General features: G+C 35.2%; 1 protein-coding gene across 3 annotated transcripts in view; it reads right to left on the bottom strand.

The window, feature by feature from the left end:
* LOC105199941 (protein madd-4) overlaps positions 1–15,662 on the bottom strand; it is a 191,494-nt gene that overhangs the window by 106,089 nt on the left and 69,743 nt on the right. The gene's annotated exons all lie outside the window — the stretch shown is intronic.

Here is a 15,662-nt window from a genome sequence, read left to right as displayed (position 1 = left end):
TAAGTCACGAATAGCTAACTTGTGCTAGCGAGTGCTGCGTGTTTAGTAATAATAAAATAATAATAATAATAAAGTAATAAGGAAAAGAATAATGCAAGCAATTACTCGCTTACAAAATAGAAATAGTTATTTCCACAATAATAACATAATATTTCATAGAATTGCATTCCTTCCTGGAGAAAGAAATCAGCAACTAAATTGGAATTTACGTACAAATACAATAAAAAAATCTAAAAAAAAAAGATATTTCGTGCATCTATGCCTAACAAATATTGATTTTGGCCGTGTCATATATTATCGATATAAAAAGACAAGGTAAACATGTATTATTGCTTACGTGTAATAATTCAACAAAATAAATGAAATTGTACAGTGCTCGAATGAAGTTAACGTGAGAAAATTTGCAAAAATAGTGGAAAATGGCAGATCGTATCAGCGTAGGGAGAGGACAGAATGCGAGATTACAGCGTATCCTGTGCGATTTACAGTAATCGTATCTCCGTAATCCCTTGCATTCACGTGGAAGATCTCGGCGAAAATCTCCGGAGAGCAGTCGAAGGATGCCGTAAATTAACCCATACGCGCATTTGGGAAATCGTTCACGTAGGACAACCGTTTCACCGTTCTGCACATTTCCGGTCCGGATAGAATCGACAGAGGCGACGGCAATGACGAGGGCGAAAGAACGGACGGGCGGGAAGCCGTCCGGAATCTCGAAAGCTTGCGAATCGTTTCGCTCACGAGAATACACCATCTGGCTCGCGTAAGTAAAGCGAGTACGTCGACGCGCGCGCGAGGGAAGAAGACAGCAATTCCGGAAAATTGGGCCGAATATAATTTTTAAGAAATCGAGGCAAAATTCCATCCGCGTATTCGCTCGCGCGCCATTGCTCGATACTCGTCGATGAGCGCGGGTTTCCATTCCGTGTACAAAATGTACCGAAATCGTCGAAAGTAAATTTTCAATGAAGACCAGAAAATGAACCGGGGAAAAATGACGAGTGTCGCAATCACGAGAAAAATCGATAGTTCGAATCATTTCAAATTGAAAATTGAAGATAAAGAACAAGTTAAGTCGCGATAAACGGATCGCAAAAATTTTGCTAATTTTATCTAATCTTCGTTTTTTCGTCAAAACGAAATTATACATTTCCGCGATAAATTTGAAGCCGACTTCTTATTACTCGGAAATTTTGTGAGCGCGTACTGTTTGTTTTAAATATATATCCGTTAAATTATAAACAGATTTAATTATGTAAAGATATACTTAAGACGAAAAAATTTGAAACAAGTAGCGCGCGCTCACAAAATTTCCGAGAGTAAAAGAAAGTCTGCTTCAAATTTATCGTGGAACTCGTAACTTAAGGAAATATTGGTCGGTTTTTTTCAGTTATTCTGCGTGCATGTGTATTGCGCGAGTATACTCGAGAACGCATTACAAGTGGAACGGGAAGACGGGAAAAGGAAGAAGTTTCGTGCAATTGCGATAGCAAATTCACGAAGGATATAATACGAGCCAATTCACCCAATCAGGCAAATGCTGCGCGACGCGAGTTTTCCCCGAGTTATATCGGTATATCCGCAGATTTGCCATACTTGCACAGATATGTGCAAGAATCAGTGAAATTGAAATGGCTTGGCGATACGTACGAATGAGTCAAGACGCGGAGATCGTTTCGTAACTCTCATAAAATTTGTGTCGCGCGTTATTATTCGTAAATGCGTGCCTTACGACGCATCTTAATCGTCGCGTTACGATTTTTGTTAATGGCGTGCAGGTAGCAACGCTAATTATTGCGTAAGTTATCAATACGCAATAAACATCTTTCGCAATGCTAGTCACTGGCGATTCGACCGATTGTGAATAAAGCATAACATCTGGAAAAGACCGACGTAGTACTTCATCACATAAAGCAGCGCGAAATGAGATAATTGGAATTAGAGAACTAATCGTTCATTCAGTGCATTCCGCAGCCTGCAATTTTAATCATTCGGGCTGTCGTTGAAATCGCGATTTCCCGCCAAAATATTCCTGCCAAATGAAAACAAATGCGAGCGCTTTTAATCAGCGCGCAAGCTGTTCTGTATTAATCGGGAAGTTATATCTACCTACGGGAGGAGTCGACTGCGGGGATTCGCATTCGGCGAGCATATCCTATCGCAATAATCATGACACGCGGTCTATATATATGCATAATCTCGCATTGATAACTGCGCCGGTGTGTACCCTCAGACGGCGACCGTGTGTGCGCACATGTGCACATATGCACAACCGAAGCGGATAACCGTGGGAGCACGTGCATCACACGAGAAACTGGAATAATAGGAAGGCGCAATGCTCCCTCCGTGCCGCAAAAGTCGGTACCTACTCGACTCGTCTCGGCCGTAGACGCTCTATATTTTTATCGATTTTGTGTAAATCCGAGACAATGTCCGACCACTCGTAAAAATCGCGGGTGCCACCGCTACGCGAGCTTGCTCGCGTACACTACATTGAGATTTTATCGTAAAAATGCATCGTCGTCGCGGAAGCTTATCTTGTAACGTTAAGTTTATCTCGAGGTTTCAATGCTTTCTGAACTTGATTTTATTCGAGAAACAACAAAATAAATATCAAAAAGCTCCGAAAAAATATTGCAATGTAACAACGTAGAAATCTAGTCGACATAATTCTAATCGAACATTTGCGACACAACGTACAAATATTGTTTATATAAAGCCATTTCTCTTACACGTTAGAGGTGTAATTTTATATAAAGTAAAATAAAAACAATTATTTGACGTATGTACTTGACGTGAACCTAGAATGTTTTTCTTATAGTATTTCCTTTATGTAAAGCGACAATTTGAAAAATTTTGTCCAATGTTTTTCTCGCGGTTATATACAATCTTGTACGATACAGGGTCTTCAAGGATCTTCAGTTACCGTGGAAACCTTTGAACGACTCCATCACCGTTGAACGAAGTCGGAATGGTAAACGGTGAAAAGGAAAAGACATCAGGGAAATCTGGTAAGATGAGCTGGCCTGTTCCGAGAAAGCCTCAGCGAGGGTGTATATGCAAAGACGACGATAGTAAATTCGTTTCTTTCTTCACGCTCCGATAAAACTAGCACGCGTTAAAATCGAATTTGGCAAAGTTTTGGTGAAAGTGGATTGTGTCAGCTTTTTTTTCCGATGTAAAGTTGCTATCTGCTTGAAACGAAATATCGATTGAAAAGTGATTTATAGCCGTAGTCTTCCAACATTGCTACAATTGATAAGTTGTTATAATTGAGAAAATAAGGTACGAGCTAATAACTGAATGCTACAAGAAGGAATGTATTAATAATATTTAATAATTTATCTCTTATTTATTATTCTTTAAGATAGGTAATTTATTTACTGCGTTTTTATTCACTGCATTATTCGTATCTAAATTTTAATGCAAAATAATTATTTAATTGCGGACAATCTAATTTTGAATCACATCTAAAACAACGTACAGCATCCTGAATGTATGTCACATCTCTCAAAGGCTGAAACATCCCTTAACGTCCTTATTTAGAGGAACACACGTACGGGCGTATTGTTGCACCTGCATATGCAGTAACTCGCAGGCTCCTTAGATTTCTTTTACAGAGAGACAGAGAGAAAGAGAGAGAGAGGGGGGGGGGATTTTCTAGTACTCTCATACATTCACTGACGGTTTGTCGCGCTTGACCTCTCCTGCAATTGAATTGCACACGGCTCCGGTTTCGGACCACGATTAACATCCTTTTCAAAGCGTGTAAAAGGGGTATGAGGAGTGCAAAGCAGATGTTGCACGTAGGACGGTGGACACGTATAGTAGAAACGTGCACAAAAACACAGACACTGATAAACATAATGAAATGCACAGAATTAGTAGAATAATTTTAATCTTTTGATTTAGTACAATTTAAATGTTCCAAAAATTAATAGTTTTAATAATATTTTTTCATCATTTTTTCTACACTTATTAAATGCATGCGTGTCTATTTGTGTTAAAAATTGAATTAAATTTAAATTAAATGTAACAATAATATACGTCTTTATTATATTAAATTACAATTATATTAACAATATACGTATTAACAATAATACTTGTGTCTCTATTATATAAAAAATTATAAATTATAATTGCTTATTACAATTCTATAATTGTAATAAGCAATTATAATTATAATTTTTTATATAATAGAGACACAAGTATTATTGTTAATACGCATATTGTTAATATAATTGTTTGCTCTGTCCCTGTTAAAAAATTACATTGTCTCATCCATTTCATTAACCCTAATTATTTTATTTAATCTTCACATCGAAAACGTACAGATTAAACACAAATCTTGCATTCTTATTGTATCGCTCTTAATCATTTGTTCTTTTCCTTCTGATAAATTAATAGTTTTAAATTTTTGGATTCGCGTTAAAAATTTGTAAACCATTTAATCTTTTTTTGATGTGCTAGATTTCACATATAGCATAACGCAACAAAAAAGAAAATTTTCACGTGTCATTAGGCAGCATCGACCTTTGAAACAGCGGAAACAAGATCGGTTTCGATTTGCTAAATAATTACCTTTAACGCCCAGCTGGGTTGAATTGCTAGAGTCAATTAACGTTTCACGTCTACTCAGCAGTTTCGCGAACACAATGAGACTTCTGTTACAAACGTGTCCATTTCTATTCCCATCTCGAGTTCTTTCCCATCGACCGAATTCTTTCTTCGTACCAGATCCTTTTTTCGACACGTGCGTTCTTATAGCTCTAGAATCTCGAGTCGATCAGAGTGTTAGTTTGCCCAACAAAACGTTGAGAGAGCAACATAAACGAGGGGTCGGCAATCTCTCGTCCGTTGATCGGATCGGCCTCTTTCTGTCTTCTCTACCCTCTCTTTCTCTATCTTGTTCTATCTCTGTTTGGAACAGATTGGATTGCTTCTAAGCAAAAGTGGCGAGCTAGCAGAGAATGCTCCACGGAGTCAAGTTAAGCACTACTCATGATTAGCTAGATAGATATCTTGATTTATCCACGGGCTTGTCGGCCCGTATGATCCTAGCTACAAGCTGTTGCGATAATATGCATCACGAATCATGGATGAGCCCGCTATCGTGAAGTATAAACAAGTGACAAAATACAATTTATTGCATCTAATAAAAAAAACTTTACGTAATAGCTTGAAGAATGGCACATTGTTAGCACTAAAAAAAAACAACTATAAGATGACTTGTAACATCTTCGAATATCCACTTTAAAAATACAACAAATCATAAAACGATGAAGATTGTTACATTTTTCTTTTGTCCCCTTATAAAGTAAAAATAAATCACTGCGAGTTTTCTTTGTTGGATATATATTACTTTTATACAGATATTATGTTCATAGTCGTTCGTGTAACAAAGTGTCATGAATACAAAATAAAATACGATAAAAATGATGAACAATTATATTACACATAATTGAATTTTTATCCACGAAAAACAAATAAGACATATTTCAATAGATATTCAAAAAAAAAGAAACAAATAAATGGAAATAAAAAGCAATACATAAAAAGCAATGTAAAAATAAAAAGACTGCCGAATAGACAGATAAAAGAAGAGAGTAAGCTCCGCGATGTAGAAATGTTCAAACCCGCCGTCGGGTCGAGAGGAAAAGACTTTTGAAAATGAGGACGTTTAAATGCCACCCCCGAAAACGAGTTATTTCGTTATCTTTAGAAGTTCGCCTCGCAGTCGTCTGTTTGACGACGAGAGTATGCATATTTGGAAGGGTATATAAATTTTTAAATCTCGTTCCGGCGAGTTTGGATATTACCACCAACCATAAATAATTTTTAATACAGATTAAAATTATTCTTGGAAAAAGTTTGATGAGGTAGGATTCAATATCTTCGAAAAAAAGATCCAAACTTTTTTTTCTACGAACACAGTAGTGAAAGAACGCTCTATGACCGATGTCGCGTGGGTTGAAGATTATATCTTTGGACTTATACACTTGTCTTTGTGCCTAAATTAAATACCGCTGTCCGAACAAATATTCTCGGCTAGAACATAGTAGCTCATGGTAGCAAATAAAATTCCACAGGTTGGAATTTCTCGCCGTTGCCTTGCATTCGCAGCGAGTGGAATGTTTAAGGGAGCGAGCTAACGAGTTCAAAGGATGTAGAGACTAGCGATTAGGATTTTCGTTCTCATTTGTCGAATGTAAATGCAAACGGCCGTATGTAGTACTTCTAGTAAAAAGAAATATTTGTTGTAGTTGGAAAAAATGCAAAAAAATGTTTTATTCTAGCTTCACCGAACAAAGTATAAAATCGCAATAAAAATAATTATTTCTCATTAACATAATTTTTCCGTTACTGCCATGTTCCGAATCTTTTGTAAAAGAATTAATCAACATATAAAAAAAATGTTAGTATTTCTTAAAGATTCACTTGTTTAGAGAAAATATTCTAAAACCTTTACTAATTTTTTTAGATAAACTTGATATGTGAATTTAGAAAAAAAAGAGACAAAACAATTTTATTTACTACTTATGTGAGTCGTACAATTTTCCCGTAGGTTTGTCAAAACGCAAGATTTCGTTAACTCCACCATTTGGATTTTTCCAAGCACGTGTGGTCCACGGAATTTAGACGTTTCCATGCAGAGCAGCATGCATGCGAATTTTCTTTCGTCTTTTCATTCTCTTCCACCTACCTCTTCCTTTTTTCCTCTGCTCGATATCCCTAGAACGGCAGCACGAGCGGCTAGATTGAAATCGTGGACGAACGATTCACGTACGACAGCAAATGGTTGTGTGTGTGTCGATTCGATCGACACGAACGACAGCACGGATGAGGACGGTGTCTGATTAGATTAAGCCCTATGTACGCGGTGCCAAGTAGTTACGCGAATAAATTAGGAAGGAATTTGGTGTACACACGTATTCCTCTCCCGATAACGCTGATAATTGACCTGATCTGATTATTGATACAATTATCGTAAATGTCCGTGAGAGAAGGTACAAATGCGATATTTTGCGTAATGGGGAGAAAACAGACAGATTCTGTCACATTTAACAAATATTGTACATTGCACGACTTAATATCATAAATTTTCTCATTCTTTCTCCTCATCCATTTAAGGGCAATCTTATAAATTATTTTTAATATATTATTTATCAACGTAAATTATTTACCACTTTAAAAAATTTTTATTTTAGCTTTTATATTGCATTTACTTTTCTCTTTTTACATCAAGACTAACTTTATTAAAATTATTTCTTTTATATTTTTTCTTCTATGAAATAATGAATGCTATGATGCTATAACAAAAAGTATTATAAGGGATCAAATTTATTTTATTTTCACGTAAGCCAAAATTTTATTTATATATTGTTTTAAATATTATACTGTGCATATACAAAAGATAGCATTTAATTAATTCAAAGTGACTTTTACATATTTTTGTGGAAACTAAAAAATTCCTTTCAATTCAAACAATCTTTACTAGTTACAATTGTATTTCGTGAGAACAACACATATTTTACAGAAGGACTAATGAGCCGCGATTCAAAGGTTCTATGCTTTCGTTACGAAGCTTGAAGTCTGTCGATACGTAAATCTGAAAAACAAAATCGCCATCGAGTCGCCGAAGGCTTTTTACGTGAATTAACTGGCGCCAGCACGGTTGCTTGAGTGGGTGGAGGAATCTCCAGGAAGAGAAATGAGGGAATTTGCATCTGACCCTTTCCTTCGTGAAAACGCGTGTTAAGGATACAATGGGATAAGGGAACAGCACGAGAAGAGGGATTGAGAAGAAGAATCGAGTGGAAATAAAGAGGATAGTTGCTAATAGCAGCTCTGGCCTCCTTAGAGTGAAACCACAACCTTCAATCTAATTTCGAACCAATAAAACGTAGGCCGAACGTTACGCAATGATCTCTTAATAAATTTCTATTTCTGTTAAATTAAATTATCATCCTATTAATTAAATTATCTAATTAAATTATCCTATTATTCTATTATCATTATTCAATTATTAAATGCAATTAAGCATTATTATATGGTTTTATTTTACTGATAATGTGATGTTTTCCTTTCTGACAATGAAACTAACATAAAAATCTTTTTTTTTTATTATTATCATATAACATATCGGTTCATCAGAATTTATGATGAGGTATATTTTATAACTAGTAATATGTAGGATTCCATATGATCAATACGGAATGAACACGTTAAAGAGTTAAGCGGTGGTAAGCATCTGTAGTAGCAAAAGAGTACAAATTATTATTTTTTTAATTAAAAGAGATAAATAACGCGACGTTCCATTTTTTTGAAATGATCATTCCATAATCCCTAAAAAAAAAAACATTAAATATCTCGGTTTTAGCAAAACATTTCTATAATAAAATTTTTTGTAAATTTTGTCAAATTATTTCGATAAAATTAAAATGCTTAAACGACGACAAAGTTACTTTGAATTAGCAAATATCTGGTCACATTAGAATTTTAGCTTTCTTGCTTTGCTATCATGCTCAGCTTATATCAAATGCATATATAGATTTTATTATTTTCATTTTTCTCATTATTCTTAAATTGAGCTATAATTTGCTTTCATTTTTCCTCAAATGTTCATTGCTTCCTATCGCTTACAAAAACGTACATATGTGGGTGTACGCAATGTATAAATGTCTGCAATGTATCCAACTCGGGTCCGTGAGTTTGCTAAAGCCAAATTGTACAAATCAGTCATCCCTGCGGGATCGCAAATCATGACAAACAAAGAAAAGAAAAAGAAAACGAAGTCTGACGGTGATGTGTAAGTGATGTGCCCTTTTGTGCTAGATTTATCCGAAATTTTGCTCTATATCAAATAGCTATTTATATTGCTACAGATTATTATTTTAATACAGATTATTATTTATATTACTACAGATTATAATTTTAAAAAAAGATGCCTTTAAATAAATTGCTCAATAAAAGAATAACTTCGATACTAAATTGTACTTTTAAAATATATAAAATTTTATAAAATATTTTCCACTAAAATTTTTAAACAAATTCCTCTCTCTCTTTTTCTTCTTCCATTTTTATACAATTAATAAAAATAACGCAAAAAATCTAAATTTGATAAAAAAATAAATAATTCAATAATGTTTTAAATAATCCTAAATATTATGTAATCATGTTGAAATAACATTTTGCAATTCCATTAAGAAAATTATTCATCGTAAATACATTGCGTAATATGTTATTAAAATATCAGATAAAATATATGTACATCCATTAATATTTATTATTGAAACATTTAATTGCAATTGCCATAATACTCCCTAAAATAATCCAACATCGATTTTAGCATTGCATATCATGGTCACAACTGCGAGAGGTACCGCACAAATAAATACGCCGAACAAAACATCGATTTAAAAGCAAACATACATTTTCATAAACACAGCAAGAACTCTCCGATCTCATAATCTCTGAATGCGAATTAGAGATCATAATTAATCACACGCCGTTAAATTTGACTCAAAGATAATAATTCCATATATTAATCGTTATTGATCGGAAAAGCATGAGATAGAAACGTTTACAACTAACGCGCGGTGAAGAATTTAATATTCTGTGCTGCGGAAGCTCATCAAACGTAGCTTAGCATAATCAATTTGCAGAGAAGATTCAATGAAGCTATCGGCAGGCGATCAACATCAACGTCGAATCAATTCAATTGCAAAAAAAGAAAAAAAAGTAAAAACCGAAAACTCAGAGCACGTTACAGTTAGTGTACGCGAACTTGTATTGTGAATTAGCAAAAGATTATCGAATCGCAGGAAAATCGATTCCATCTAGGAGACTCCCGGCCGAGTTTTATTTCACCAAATCCCAATAATTTAGTAAGGGGCATGCCATTTTTCTATCCCGGGGCAAAAGGAAGAGCGTACCAGACATGAATAAATGTAAGAACCGTACAAATCTTTTCGTGCCACAGCAAATCTTCGCGGCGTGCGGCGGGCCGCATGCGCGCGCTTCCGCGAACCTTGCAATAACACTAAAAGTTCCCGCGTTTATGTTAGCATTAACTTTGAGTAATTCGAGAAGTTCTTATCTAGCTGTACGAGCCTGCACACGCTGTATCGCGCTGTACATGGTGCGTAACCAGACGACGGCGCGCAAGAAAGCCGGTTTGCAGTGTTCTGCAAATTAATGCCCCTACCAGGAAAACAAATTTTCCAGGGCTACAGAGGAGTTTCCCTGATCTCACAATTAGGTTTCGCGGTAGTCTCGATAGCATTTCCAACGCGCCGCGATTAAACTGTTCTTACTCGGCGTTGGAATTATCACGACCAGCGTTAGTTGCCGAAAATTAGAGAGTAAAGCGTCATCGATCGTTTCCAGAAATTAATTCAAGATTCAATTTAACATTAAGCGCCGTTCAAATTTCTTAAAAATAAAAGATACGACTGGGATTTTATATTTGCGTCTTAAATATACTCGTAAATGACAAATTAAATGAAAAAATAAGAACAGGTGAAATGTTCAAGTTAACGATTACGAACCACTTTTGAAATTATACATCAGAGCGACAGATTCTTTTCGCGGTAATTTCGCATTAAAACGTCGTTACGCGTTGGAATTATTAAAACTAGCATTAGTTTACCGAAATTAGAGTCTAAAGTGTCATTGATCGTCTCCAAAATTAATTCAACTTAACATTAAGTGCCATTTAAACTTTTTAAATATAAAAGACTGGGATCTTACATGTTTGCCTTAAATACATTCGTAAATTGAATGAAAAAAATAAAAAAATGACAAGAACACGTGAAATGTTCAAATTTAACTATTAAGAATCATTTTTGAAATCAACAGTCAGAGCGACAGATTATTTTCGTGTCAATTTTACGTTAAAATGAACATCTTGTTCTGGTCCCAAAGGCAATCTCACATCCATTGAGTTATTGTCCCATGCACTAATCAAAACACGGCTCTTCTTTTTGTACCGATACGAACACGATGAATACGCTGAAAATCCAATCCCGCGCGGGTAGTTACTGTTATTGGTAAACGATGCGCGATGATTTCGCGTACGCCAAAGAAACAACGGATATAAAACAAATAGACATCAAGGAGACGGCCCTGCCGTTCAGATGAAGCGTTTACGATATTATTTCCAATGTACATTCAGAGCGCGTTATTTATACAGTGCGTCGCATCAATGTATCTCGACAACAACATATAGCAATTCACATATTTTTCTCTCCCCGTCATATATTTTCGATGCTGACATCAATCCATAAGAGAAAAATAATTTTATCGAATAAATTCATCGCGAGTTGTTTTGAATTATGTCACGCATCAAGAAAATGCATGTTTTTACATTTTCGTTGATAAATTCTTTAAATAGGTTATGCGTAAAAAAATTAATACGGTTTAAGTGAAGTTTTGATTTGAGTCTTATCCGAGTCTTATTCGATTATAATTATAACAAAAAATATATCCAATTAACACATATATTAGCACACATTTAAAAAAAAAGGAGTTAAGTACTATTCTGACAAATTCAACATAGTGAAAGAAGAAAATAATAAAAAAGAAGATCTGTGTACACGTCGGTGTATTCAAATTTTTGACATTTTTAATGGGATTTATATTGATTAAACGTAGGAATTATAAACGTGTGATAATATTTTCGAAAGCAAAATAAACACAAGTGCGGAATAGGAAAATGAAAATTTACTCACAAGCTACAAAGTTCAATGCAGAAAGATGAAATTGATAAAGCCCCCGGTATTTACTAAGAGACGAATCTCGTGTCAAATTTAATATCGTTTGAATACATTAGATGTTCAAAGTAACCTCTTCTCAAAGTCATGAATAGTAGTACGCTCGTAGAGTACTTTCAAAGTAGACGTATACATGCCTCCAAACTGTTCGATTCGGTGCAGTTGTAAGCTTCGTATACGGCTTTGAGCACTAAAGGTTGGAATAATTAAGGATAGTCATTGATATCGATTTATTAATTCGTTGTAAAATATCGGATGAGAAAGATCGAAAAGAACATTTTTATCTGTTTTGCATCTGTAAAATCAGCTGTTATTAAAACACGAGTTTCGTAATTTGTAAATTTGTAACTGATAGACACGATGACATATTTTTTAAATATTTTTTTTTATACTAATTTATAAATGTCTTGTTCTCATTACATTTATATATTTATACGATAAAAATGTTTAAGAAGATACATTATATTATACTCGCAACTCAACGTAAATCAACGTGATATGATAAATCTCGTGAATTTAGCAGTACTTAAATGAGTTTATATTATAAGACGTAAGTTTATATTACATAGCGTTACACTAACGTTAATGAAAGGTCAACAAAATATAGATCGACTATTATTATTTTTGTCGCCGGACGATGTAATTTATTAAAAAGAACCATGTAGAAGTTAGTCTTTTGATACGTATAAATATATACACAAAAATATTAACAATTCATCCTCGAAATCGCTGCAGGTCATAATACGATGCATTAAATAAATTTTGTCGATGGATTATAAAATTTTGACCTAATACAAAAAGAGGATCGTGAATATTGAAATGAATAATACGAGAAAGAGAAAAAGAGAGAAATAGAAATTACAAATCATTCGTATTTTCTAAATTTCTAAAAACAAATGTAAACAGTATATCTTTTTCTACTTCTTACAAACAACTTTAGTACGCAACAGAATTAAAAATACAGTAGAGAATATATTACGAATTACACGTTAGATTCCTGATGTCGTATAATATCGTGCGAATATGAGATATTAATAACACACTTTTCCCTCTTTGATTAAAATAAGAAATTTATTCTCGCACGCGTGTTACGGAGCATGGAAGAAGAATGAGTGTAATAAACTGAGGTTTATCTTCAGCCTAGCTTGTCGGAAAACAATTTTGCGTGGGTGGGTAGGTGCTCGACCCTGATTACGATACAAGCATAACACTACGCTTACATGAATGGGTCGTTCTAGGAAACGGTTGTCGACCGGAGGTCGAATCGATAAGTCGATTTGAATATAGCCGTGTTACGCATGAGCGCCATACAAGCGGCCGATCGTGAAACCTTCAATTATTTTAAAATCTGTTAATTTTGCATGTAATCGGCCATTTATAACTACTATTACATTACTAGTAACAAGTCAATTATTATTTCTTCATTCATGCAAGTAAACTAGCTTTTGATAACGATAACTAACTGAATCTTAATTGTTAAAGCTTCGTCCGACAAGAACGATTAACGACAAAAAGAAAAGAAATATAAAACAAAAAATAAAATAAAAAAATAAAATAAAAATTTAGAAATAAATTTGTGTTTCTATTAAATGTCCAGAAACTTTTGATTAAATTACCCGTCTTAAACAATAAAATGAAATCGGAATTAGTTTTGTAAAAATGGAATAAATGGCGCTTACTGGAGTTTACTTCAAGAGTTCAAGAATTTACGCTGTAGGAAAAGAAATTTCAGTTTCAATTTCTCTTATCATTGAACATCTACGAAATGAAGTCTCCTCCGTGCCAGTCTAAACACTGCACCCTCAGCTTTTTTTCGCTAGCACAATCATCACGATGATCTTTTCGTATCGAGGCCACGACCCTCCCCGAGATTTCGAAGACGACCCTGAACACGGACAAGGATAAGCCCCTCGATAACTTTGCTTCCGTGGTCAATCCTTTAAAGCGGACGTGCGGAAGTATCCGCGGCCGATCCGCTTCACAATCCTTACTCCTTGGCGCGCAATCCCGTAGCGCTGTATCCTCGAAATTTCTTTCTTCTCCATTTCCTTCCTCTTATTTCCCCCGATTGTTACAGCCGCGGGCGGACGCTCGGGCAAAATTAAATCCCCCCTAGATCTCCCGTGCTTTGCCGGATACCGGAATAAATCTACTGGTAATCGAATGACAGATTCCCGATCGTTCGACATTTTTTAATGAATCCAATCGAAATACCTTCCGCACACCGGCGTTACGCGTTACGGCGTGCAATTGAATTTGCGCCAGTCTCGCCGACGACGTTATAGCGGCGTTGCGCGCCACTGCCCCCCCGCGATGGCATCATTTATTTATGTCGCACTCGTATAATGCACGTTCGAGCAGGTCGTGTGCAAGGGATAGCAATTGGATCGAAAGGTCTTCAACACGACAAACTCGTTTCCGCGAGCCTATCTGCTGACCCAAATGCAGTGGACGTCATACGTTGCGTACGTTTCTGCTTTACATAGTGAATTTGCACGACTAATTTAGAATCGGCTACTTCTTAGCGAAAATATTATTGAACGCTACCGCTTTTCAGTGTGTGTGTGTGTGTGTGTGTGTGTGTGTGTGTGTGTGTGTGTGTGTGTGTGTGTGTGTGTGTGTGTGTGTGTGTAGCGTATAAAATTTAAGATTCTCCGTTCTTTTGTGATGTAATAAAACTAACTTACAGAATGTAATATTGAATTGATTGGATTAAGTCTGATAGATATAATGAAATTTTAATAATAATTTTTATTGCTGTATTATCTTTAATACGAAAATTAAAATCCAATTAAAATAACGACTCACATAAGTGCAACAAACTCGACATGACAGTTCTTGATACGTAAATGTTATGTACTACACAGCGGTTTATCGTGAAGTCGTTCACTTATAGTTTCCTGGAAAATTAGGAGTCAAGAAGGAAATTAAGTCCATATAATTAATTAGCCACTTTAGCGAAACTTGCAATATTTTATTTTCTTAATGGATTAATTCTGTTATCGTTATTGCATCAATCATCCAATTTAGATCAGCGTAACTTCATATTTTCGCGATTTATTATACATGACATTGATGTACACGATAATGGTGTGACGAGTTAAATACCGACGTCTCGTAAGTATACGGATACCGTATTTCCAAGCAATTAACAGCGAGAAATGATGTGCAATTAACATTATGAGACTCTATTTACACGACCGAGTGAGCTTTGTCAAAGATAAAATTGCTCGACGTCGTTATGATGCTCTCCCAAGATAGCTGAATATTAATTAGCTCCATTTTCCTTCTCGTTTGTGTGTACCTCCTATCGTTGAGAAAAGGAAATTTTATGCGTCATCCGTCAGGTGCATAAAACGCGTATTATACAGAATACGGTGCAGGAAACGAGGATGGTCATTCTCGTCGAGGTAGGCAATCGACCGCGAGTCGCTACCCAATTGTCCGGACGCGAACAATCTTTTTGGTCCACTGGACATATCATTACGCTTACACAGCTCGTTCGCGATGCAAGGAAAATAGATTTGCATATAAAGTGACTAATTCATCATGTCTGCCGCGAACTGGCCGCTAGCTTTACTTTTCTAATCGATTCCGGGTCATCGTTCTGGATCATTCATTTTACATTCGTTCCAACAATTTTTTTTTTTTTCAACGATTATTAATCATTTTATCTTGCGCACACTGCGTTTACGAGTATGTAAGGTTTCGTAATAATGTTATCTTGTTAGCCATGGAGGTTTCTAATTGTTACCTTGCATGTCTTTATAACTGACGAGGAGAACATCAAAAGTCGATTTGTTGAACGTTAAATGTAATTAATAACGTTAGATTAATAAGAACTGACGCAAACGAGATACATAAAATATTTCTCCTTTTTTTTGCAAT

The sequence above is a fragment of the Solenopsis invicta genome, chromosome 7, assembly GCF_016802725.1.
Source record: "Solenopsis invicta isolate M01_SB chromosome 7, UNIL_Sinv_3.0, whole genome shotgun sequence".
In the NCBI taxonomy this organism is placed as follows: domain Eukaryota; kingdom Metazoa; phylum Arthropoda; class Insecta; order Hymenoptera; family Formicidae; genus Solenopsis; species Solenopsis invicta.
This window is presented reverse-complemented; position numbering and strand designations above follow the sequence as displayed.